Source organism: Elephantulus edwardii, unplaced genomic scaffold (assembly GCF_000299155.1).
Source record: "Elephantulus edwardii isolate Elephantulus edwardi_28Jun2011 unplaced genomic scaffold, EleEdw1.0 scaffold00228, whole genome shotgun sequence".
Lineage (NCBI taxonomy): Eukaryota > Metazoa > Chordata > Mammalia > Macroscelidea > Macroscelididae > Elephantulus > Elephantulus edwardii.
In genome coordinates this window covers 1,920,125-1,931,482 of record NW_006399978.1, presented here as the reverse complement: position 1 = coordinate 1,931,482, position 11,358 = coordinate 1,920,125, and positions in this window count along the sequence as shown.

Sequence of the window (11,358 nt, the reverse complement as noted above, 5' to 3'; positions counted from 1 at the left end):
TGGTCTTTTTAGTTGCTTCATTGTTGGTGCTACATGCTGTCACGTCAACTATGGCTCATATGACCCTATGAACAATAACTCTGAACTCTGCCCTCTCCTGAGCTGTCTCTGATACACCAGTCTGCATTGTCACAGTCACTGTGCCAATTTATCTCATCCAAAGTGGTCGTCTCCTGCACTGACTTTTGACCTTTCTAAGAATGAGGCCCTTCTCCAAGGACTGGCCTGTCCTGTCTACATGCCCAAAGTATGTGAGATGGAGTCTCAAAGTCATCCTCTTCAGCATACACCTGTTTGTTTTCTTGGCAGCCCATGATATGTTCAATACTCTGCTCCAAAACTACAACTCAAAGACATCAATTCTTCTGTTATCTTTAGTCACTGTCCAGCCTTTTAATGCATAGTAAGTAATTGTGAAGACCATGGCCTGGATCAGGTGCACCTTAGTCTCCAGACTGACATTGTTGCTCTTTAGCAAAACTGGATAGTGAAACAATAAGATGTTAGAAGAATTGGCCTATTTACCTTATGGTGTTGGTGAAGAAGATAGAATATACCTTAGACTTTCAGTCTTGGAAGAAACACAGTCAGATGCTCCCTAGAAGTGAAGAAGTAAGAATACAGATATTATCTTGCATCCTTTTGACACATCCATCAGGAAAGGTTAGTCACTATAAAAGGATGTTGTATTAAACTGGAGTCTCTAGAGAAGGAAAATATATATGGGGAAATATATACATACATATATCTATATCTCACTCAAACTTATTGCCATCAAGTTACAACTGATACATATCTTTTCTTCAGAGGCTGTAAATTGCACAGAAAGTGATTCCTTCTCTTTCTCCCTCAGAGCAGCGAGTGGATTCAAGTCAATTGCCTTTGGGTTGGCAGCACAACTTCCTACTATCCAGACCACAAGAGCTCACGAATGGGACTCTAGTTTTCTCCATATTTTTCTAAACACTTTTTAAATTTTCCATGTAATGATTGCCATAGACAGAAGGAAATATCTCATTATGGCTTTATTTTTTAACTACAATTTTGCTTGCAGAAAAAAAAAAGTCTTGACACATTTACTGAAGATTAAGCCATAATATCAAGGGATGACTGGCAGAGAGGGAGGTTCTGAATAGGGTAGGCAGGAGTGAAAAGGATGTTATTGTAGCAAGGAAAGGGAAGGGACAAGACACACACACCAGAATCGGGGGGTCATAGAATGTGTTGATCATTTCTGTAAAGGGGGAGTGTCTTTCCTCTGCTCCTTTCGGTAAAATGCTGGTCTGTCAGATATTGTTCAAGGCTAAGCATCCAAATTAAGACATACTTGAAAGAAGGATTGGCCATCCACTTCAGAAATACAACAGGTCTTCAAAAATTCTATGTATAAATGAGTAGACGAACAGATATGACATCTGAGGCTGAGCCCCCAAATTTGGAAACACAGAGGAGGAGGAAGAGTTGTAAGCAGAATTAATGATTGGAATGTGGAATGTGAGATGCGTGAATGTAGGAAAAATTAGATATTGTTAAGAAAGAAATAAAATACATAAATATAGACATATTATGTGTTGGTGAAGTAAGATGGATTGGGATGAAATATTTTGAATCAAACTATATGATCTACTACACTAGGGTTGAAAAGGTGAGGATAAAATGGGATCACTTTCATAGTATAAAAGGCTGTTTCTAGATCCATCTTGAAATACAATGTTGTGAGTGACAGAATAATATCCATATGCATACAAGGAAGACCTGTTAATTACTACTATCATTCAAATTTATGCACCAACAACCAGAGTGAAAGAGGAGGAAATAGATGATTTGTATAAATTTTTATTATTAATTAATTAATTTATTTATTTTTCATGTCAATGAACATCTACAGAGATTTTGGAATTCCATTCATTCATTGTTGCACCCTTCTCCCCGCCCCCCTTTGCTCCTCTCCTTCAAAAGCAAAAGAAAAACTCCCTCATTGGTACACAATCCCCCCCGCACCTCCCCCAACCACACCCCCAACCCCAAATATAATCCACTCTGCAACCCTCATTCCGTACTCTTACGATAAACATAATGCCCTAAAATATAATACTTTCAAACATACAACCAAGATGTATTAATAATGGGGGACTGGAATGCAAAAGTTGGGAACCAGGGAGAATGATTAGTAGTCAGAAAAATGATGAACTTGATGACAGAAACAGAGATAGAATGACAAAATTCTGTACAATCCATGGTTTATTTATTGTAAATACCTTTTATTAGAAACATAAACATAGGCGATACACATGGATTTCACCTCATAATATGCACAGGAATGAGATAGATTACATCTGTAGAAGCAATTATTAGAAAATATCAGCAGTGAAAAGTAGGCCAGGTGCTGCTTCTGGAACAGACCACCACCAACTCATATCCAAGTTAAAATTAAAGCTATAGAAGGTAAAATCAAATCCACAGGAATCGATAGTTCATCTTGAATCTGTCTCACCTGAACTTAACAACCATCTCAGGAATAGGTTTGAGGCCTTAAACACTAATGAATGAAGACCTCATTAGCTGTGGGAGTATATCAAGACTATAATCCAAGAAGAATGCAAAACATCATTACAAAAACAGAGGAAGAAGAAAAGACCTAAATGGATGTCAGAAGAGACTCTGAATATTGCAGTAGAGCATCAAGAAGCCAAAGAAAAGGGAAGAAATCAAGAAGTTAAGGAGCTGAATAGAAGATTTCAAATGGCAGCAAGAGAAGACAAAGCAAAGTATTATAATGAAATGTGCAAGGAGCTGTAGGTGGAAAATTAAAAGGCGTGAACTCACTTGGGATTTCTTATGCTGTAGAAACTAAAGAACAAATTCAAGCCTTGAGTTGAAGTACTTAAGGATGCTATGGACAGAATATTGAATGGTCCAGGAAGCATTAAAAGAAGATGGAAGGAGTATAGAGAGTCACTGTACCAAAAAAATTGACTGACACAGAATAATTTCAAGAAACAACATATGATCAAGAGGCAATGGTGATAAAGGAGAAAATTCTGGCTGTTCTGAAGAACTTGGAAAAAAAATTAAGGCCCCTGTATTGCTGGAATATCAATTGACATATTTCAGCAAAGACCAGAGGTTTTCCAGCTGCCCTGGACGTGCTCACCAGGTTGTGCCAAGAAATCTGGAGGACAGCTACTTGGCCAACTGACTCTAGGAGATCCATATTTGTTCCCATTCCAGAGAAAAGTGGCCAGAGTGTGGAAATTATTGTACAATATCACTCATATCACACACAAGCAATATCCTGCTGAAGATTATCCAAAGATGACTGGAACATTGGCAGAGAACTACCAGAAATACAAACTGGATTTAGAAGAGGCTGTGGCATTAAAGACATTATCGGCAGTGTCAGATGCATCTTGGCAAAAAGCAAAGTGTACCAGAGGAATGCCTATTTGTATTTCATTGATTGTCTATCACACAAATTGTGGCTAACCTTGAAGAAAACAGAAATCCCAGAACACTTGCTTGTGCTTATTCGAAACCTATACTTGGACTAGCAATCACTCCTCAGAACAGAGCAAGGAAACAATGAATGGATCAAAATTAGGAAGGGAGTGTGTAATGGATGCATCCTGTCTCCATAACTTTTCAATCTATATGAAGAACAGATCATTTGGGAAGCAGGGCTTCATGAGGAGGAATGTGACATCAGGATTGGAGGAAGATTCATCAACAACCTACGTTATGCATGACACAAGATGACACAATGCTGAAATACAGGAGGACCTGAAGGGCTTGCTGAAAAGTTTAAGGACTGAAGCCTTCAATATGGAGTGAAGCTCAACATTAAGAAGACAAAGATTCTCACCACTGGGCCAACTGGCCATAATGGATGGAGAAGAGATTGAGGTTGTTAATAGTTACAGTATTCTCAGCTCCACAATCAACACTTTTTTTTTCTTCAGTGTTTTACTAACCATTAAAATTGTATCCAGAAAATTGCATTATTCAAACATCTTGTATGGAACAATACATGGCTTTCTAATTTGTAGTTTTTGCCGTTGAGTCATTTAACTTTTTTTGATGATCACCTTGAAAAAAATCCTGAAGACAATAACTAAATCCTTGAAGAGACTTTACTACATCTTCATTAATGCTAAGCTTTCCTTTCTATAATCAACCCATAAACACATATATTTATTGAGCAGTTTCTTTGCACAAAGCATGAGCTAAGCACAGTGGATTGCATCTGTTATTTTAAAATTGTATATATATAAAAATATAAATAAATAAATATATATAAATATTTCTCCCATTCATTCATTGTTGTACATTTTCCTCCCTGCCCACCCCTCTCCCCAGTTCACTTTTCTCTTTGAAAAGGAAAAAAAAAAAGAAGATATATGCACATCCGTGTTTATTGTGGTTTTGTTCCCAGTAGCAGAGTTGGAAACAACCCAAGTGCCTATCAACAAACGAATGGACAGAGAAGCTGTGGTATATTCACACAGTGGAATACTATGATGCTTGAAAGACAAGGAACTCATGAAGTATTATTCAAAATGGGTGACCCTGGAGGACATTATGCTGAGTGAAATATCTCAGTCCCAAAAGGACAAATACTGCATAGTGCCACTGTTGTAAAATGGGACTGACATTGGGGTTTGGGGGGAGACTGAGAAAGATGGCATAAATTATGTACACTGCATAGAAACAGATGAGGGAGAGAACTGTGTAAAAGGGATATATGATTAGGTATTATTGTCATGACAGGAGTCCAGAATGAAGGCTGCACAGTGAAGTGGACTTGGGTGGAGAGATTGAATAACAGTGAAAGAATTTTTCTTTTACTTTTCAGAGTAGAATGAACTGGGGAAGAGGGGTAGGCAACAATGAATGAGTGGTAATCCGAAGTCTTCCTAAATTTTAAATAATAATAATAATCCCATGAAATATTCCATGAACTGCCAAAAGAGCAAACAAATGTCTTGGAAGAAATACAACCATGATGCTCTATAGAGGAAGGAGTGCTGAAATTTGGTGTTATTTTGGGCATATTGTCAGAAGGGGCCAGGCCGTAGGGAAAAAGATATGTTTGCAAAAGTAGAGCAAGGTCAGTGAAAGAGAGTAAGATCCTCAGAGAGATTAGTTGACACAGTGCCTACAACTATCAGTTCCAGCATGGAGTACATTATGTCATGCTATGGTAAAGAATCAATCTGTTGTTTATAGGGTTTCTATGAGTTGTAGTCATCTTGGCAGGACTAGTTAGTGGTTTCACATATTTCTTTGCATTTGTTGTCGCTGTCTGTTCACTGGCAACAAACAGCAACACCCTGGTGGGGGTAAGCACAACCGAGACACACCACTCTGGGAGCCGTTCAGAGTCGATCCAGCTCAATTTTATTGGGAGCTGCAGCACACTTATATATGAAGAAGTAAACAGGAAGACAGGATAGGGTGGGCTTGCAGACATGGGACATGCAGATTGGATAGGAGAATCTCAGCCTCATGCAGATTACTCCCTGCTCAACAGATGTGGCAGCCATAATCCCCGGTGGTGTGCTTTCTCAAGCTGGTACAGCCAAACACAGGAGAGCTTTCTCTATGCCTTATTAAGGGCCGTTGGGAGGCTTGCATTTATCCAGAGCTAGGTAATCTGTTCTTGCCAGGGGCCCTCCCTTCCTCCCCAACATTCCTCAACAATTTATATATTTTCTTATTGGAACTATCTAGTCAGATCCTTTTGTCATATTTTAATTGAGCTTTTAGTAATTTTATTATAGACTTTTAAGAGTTCTTTTTATATTATTTAACCTATTGTTTGCTGTTGGTTTGACAATAGTTGCAAATATAGTTCTATATTATTCACCCTCACTGGTCTCCCATACTTTACTTGAATGATATATATGTTTTACATCTACTGACACTTCTGTGAACATGCTGTCATCATTGGCATAGACATCTGTATTTGTATTTCTTTAGAATAATTTCTCCTTAGAACTCATTCCATCTTTTCTATCTCTGTTAATTTTCTGTTGCTATGTTGAACTCCAGTGGTGTAGTTTATAAGGAGCTTTGCTGAGAACCCTAAGTCAGTACATCTCTGGTGGTTCAAATCCACCAAACTCCAGGGAAGAAATATGGATAGTCATCTCTTGTACAGTTTACAGCCTTTGAACAAATGTTCAAACACATATATTATCTCACAATTTCTGTGGATTAGGAATGCAAGAGTGACTGACTTAGGTGTTTCTGGCTTAGAACCTCATGAGATTGTGGTTGAGGCTACATTCATCTGAAGACTTGATGGGGCTTGAGACTCTCTCTGGGCAGGAAGTTCCTGTTCCTTACCAAATGGGCTTCTCCATAGGATATGGTATGTCCTTATAGTTGTTGTTTTGTTGTTATGTGGTGGTGAGTCATGACTCATAGTAACCCTATGTATAATAGCTCTGAACCCTACTCTATCATGAGTCAATCTCACTCTCTGACACACTTACCCTCATTACCCCAGTTACTGTGTCACTCCATCTCATTCAGGGTCTTCTTCTCCTGTGCTATTCGTCCACCCTTCCAAGTATGATATCCTTCTCCAAGGACTGTCACTCCTGGAAATATTCCCAAAGTATGTGAGATGGAACCTGAAAATCCTTGCCTCCAAAGAGAAACTTGGTTTCATCCTCTCCAGAAAAGACCTGTTTTTTCTCTTGGTAGTCCATACTACGTTCAGTACTCTTCCAGCACTGCAACTCAATGGGATTAATTCTTCTGTCATCTCTGGTAATTTTCAAGCTCTCTGATGCATAGCAAGTAATTGCAAAGACCATGACCTGAGTCAGGTGCAACTTGATCTCTAGACTTTGTCCTTATAGTGTGACATGTGTTATTAATGATATTGTTCAATAATTTCCATATTATGTTGTATTAAGTAATAATGATGTCCGCTGTCACTACTTGTATTCAGTATTGTATTGGAAATGAAGGAAATAAAAGGCATCCATATCAGTAAAGAGATGATTAAGCTGTCACTATATGCAAATAATATGATAGTGTACACAGAAAAACCCTAAATACTTAACAAAAAAACCTGTTAGAGCTAGTGGACCAACTTAGTAGAGTGACAGGAGACAATATCTAAAAGTCAATGGGATTCCTCTACAGTAACAAAGAAAACTCAGAGAAGGAAACCAAGAAATCAAAACCATTAATAATAGCCAACCACAAATTGAGATACTTGAGAATGAACCTAACAAGGGACACAAAACACCTGTACAAAGAAAACTAGAAAACACTTCTGTGAGAAGCAAGAGGAGACATAAAGAAATGAAAAAATGTATCTGTTCATGGATAGGAAGATTCAATATTGTGAAAATTACAATCCTACCTAAAGCAATCTACATGTTTGACACAATACCGATGTTGTTGATTGCCTTCAAGTCAAGCATGACTCATAGTGACCCTATGAATAGAAGGCCTGAAGCTCTTCTACAACTATCGACATTTATAAAAGTTCATAGAGTTTCCGGCAGCATATTGTTAAGGAAGTGGATGCCATTCCTGCTTTCAAACCTATCATAGTATGTTATTGTTGTTATGTGCCGTTCAATCACCTGTGATGTACAGCGACACTATGTACAGCAGCTCTGACTCCTTCCCTGTCCTGAGCCAATTTCACTAACTCTGACACACCAACCACTGTTGCCTCAGTTACTCTATCAATCCGTCTGATCCAGGGTTTTCCTCTCCTGTGGTGTCCATCCACCCTTCTGAGCATGATGTCCTTCTCTAAGGACCAATCTCTCCTGGCAACGTGCCCAAAGTAAGTGAGGTGGAGTTTCAAAATCCTAGCCTCCAAGGAAAGACTTGATTAACGCAGATCTATTTGTTTTCTTGACAGTCCATGGTATGTTCAAGACTCTTCTCCAGCACCACAAGTCGAAGGCACCTATTCTTTGTCTGTCATCCTTAGTCATTGTGCAAGTCTCTGAAGCATAACAAGTAATTGAGAAGACCATGGCTTGGATTAGGCACACCTTTTAATTTAAACTGACATCGTTGTTCTTCAGCACTTTGGAGAGGTCCATGACAACAGATTTTCCCAATGTGATTTGTCTTTTGTTTTCCTGACTGATACCAAATTCATTTTTCAAGGAGATCCAAAGGAAGATTGTCAAGTTTATTTGGAGAGGAAATAGCTGCTGTATAAGCAAAGCACTTCTGAAAAATCACCATTAAGTGGAAGGCGTAGCACTCACTGTCCTCAAAACCTACTATCAGCAATAATAACCTACAGCCTGGTACTGGTACAGTGGCGGGCACATAGACCAACTGAGCAGAAAGAGAACTCAGAAATGGTCCTATCTATCTATGATCAATTGATATTCAACAAGGAAATAAAACCTATCAAATGGATAAGTGACAAGCTCTTCAATAAATGGTGCTGGCAAAACTGGCCTGCTACATGCAAAAAGTTGAAACAGGATCCACATCTTACACTATACAAAAAAATAAACTCAAGGTGTATGAGAGAGAGCTGGGGGTAAAGCCCGAAACCGTAAAGTTCTTAAGAGACAATCTGGGACCAAGCTTAGAAGGCCTAGTCTGTGATATAAAGAGGCTGACAAATGCAGCCAGAAATGCACAATCAGTAGATGATAAACTGATGAATGGGACTCTCTGAAGATTAAATCCCTATATGCATCAAAAACTTTTTCCAATAGGATGAAAAGAAAACCTACCTACTGGGAACAAACATTTGGCAATGCAATCTCAGACAAGGATCTTTTTTTTTTTTTTTTTAAATGTTTACTGACTACTCCTGGGCCTTCTGAAGAAAAATACCGATAACCCAATTACAAAATGGGTAAAAGACAAAGATTTTCACAGAAGAAGACATTTGGATGGCCAAAAAACACATGAAGAAATGCTCAAAATTACTGGCAATAAGAGAGATGCAAATCAAAACCACAATGAGATACTGTCTCACCCCAGTTTAACAGGGCAGTAAGCATTAAATGTTGTAGAGGAAGTGGAGAGGTGAGTACTCTCATACGGTATTGGTTGTTGTTGCTGTTAAGTGCTGTCGAGTCATAGATGACTCATAGCGACCCTATGAATGAAAGGCCTGAGCACTGTTCATAGAGTTTCCGGAGGAAAGCCATTTCGGAAGTGGATGTCACTCCTGCTTCCAGGCTTGTTTTAACTGGGAAGCTCCAGTAAACATTGTCCGCTGTGGGTAACCATTATCATATTTGGCACATCAGTGTTACAGTGTTCAGCATCACAGTAACCATGAGTTACCTCTGTACAGCAATGCACTAACCAGTGCTATACCACCTAGAAGAATGTTTGACAGAAAAACAATTTGAACCAGGTCTGAGGGCTGCGGATTAAAATCACCCACCTTGGGCTTGGTAGCATAACTTTCTGTCCACTAGGCCAATATAGCTGTCTCTGTGTCGTTGTTGTTATGTTGTTCGGTGCTGTCGCATTGTAGATGACTCATACAACGTCATACTCATACAGTGTTGGTAGGTACACCCTGTTTGGAAAACAGTTTGACATTTCCTCAAAAAGCTAAACTAAGAAACTCTGTATGACCCAGCTATTCCACTAGTAGGAATATACCCCAAGGAAATCAGAACTGAGACACAAACAGAAATTTGTACACCAGTGTTCACAGAAGTGTTATTCCCCATTACAAGAACCTGGAAACAGTCCAACTGTCTAACCACAACTGAATGAATTGAGAAATTGTGATACATTCACACAATGGAATACTATGTAGTGCGTAGGAAAAAACTATTTAGAAAAATACTATGTAACTTAGGAGCATTTTGCTGAGTGAACTAACTCAGTCTCTTAAGAACAAATACTGCATAAGACTATTGTTGTAAAAATAGAATGGTAGTTGGTATAGATTGAAAAGGTATGGAGACAGGACACATCCCTGACATACTCCCTGATTTTGAACCTTGCAGTGTTTTCCTGCTCTGTTCTGAGGACTGCTTCCTGGTCCAAGTATAGAATTCATATAAGCACAATCAAGTGCTCTGGGATTCCCATTCTTGTAAATGTTAACCACAATTTGTTGTCATCGATAGTCAAATGCCTTTGCATAGTCAATGAAGCACAGATAGATATCCCTCTGGTACTCTTTGCTTTCTGCTAAGATCCATCTGATGTGGGCAATAATGTCCCTCAAGCCACAGCCTCTTCTAAACCCAGCTTGTATTTCTGACAGTTCTCTGTCAATGTACAGTTCCAGTCATTTCTGGATTATTTTCAGCAGGATTTTGCTTGCATGTGATATGAGTGATCTTGTATGATAATTTCTGTTCTCTGTAAGGTCACCTTTTTTTTGGAATTAGAATAAATATAGATCTCTCCTGGTAAGTTGGCCAGGTAGTGGTCCTCCAGATTTTTTTGGCACAACCTGGTGAGCATGTCCAGTGCAGCTTCTATTTATTGAAATATGTCTATTGGTTTTCCATCAATTGCTGGGGCTTATTTTTTGCCAACTCCTTCAGAACAGCCTGAACTTCCTCTTTTATCACCATTGCCTCCATACCTTTTCAATCTATATGCAGAACAGATCATTCAGATCATGAAGAGGAATGTTACATCAGGGTTGGAGGAAGACTCATTAACAACCTACATTATGTAGATAACACAATTTTGCTTACTGAAACTGAGATGGACCTGAAGGGCTTGCTGCAGAAGGTCAAGGACTATAATCTTCAATATGGATTGAAGCTCATCCTCAAGAAGACAAAGATTCTCACCACTGGGCCAGTTGGTAGCACCATGGTGAATTGAGAAGAGATTGAGGTTGTTAACAGTTATAGCTTGCTCACCTCCACAATCAACACTTTTGGCACCAGCAGTCAGGAAATCAAAAGATGAGTTGAATTAGGTAAATCTTATGTCAGGGACCTTTCCAGAGTACTGAGAAGCAATGATGTCAGACTAGAGACTAAATTGTGCCTGATCCAGTGTATGGTCTTTGAAATTACTTGCTATGCACCAGAGAGCTGGATAATGACTAAGGATAACAGAAAATAAATTGATGCCTTTGAGTTGTGATGCTGGAGCAGAGTCTTGAACATATGATGGACCGCCAAGAAAACAAATAATTCTTTCTTGGAGAGGGTGAAACCAAGTTTCTCCTTAAAGGCTAGGATTTTGAAGCTCTGTCTCAGACTTCAGCCATGTGGCCAGGGGGACCAGTCTTTGGAGAAGGGCATATGCTTGGAAGGGTGGAGGAACATCACAGAAGAGAAAGACCCTGGATGATATGGATTGATACAGTAACTAAGGAAATTGGGATAGGCGTTTTGGGGTCAGTGAGACTGGCTCAGG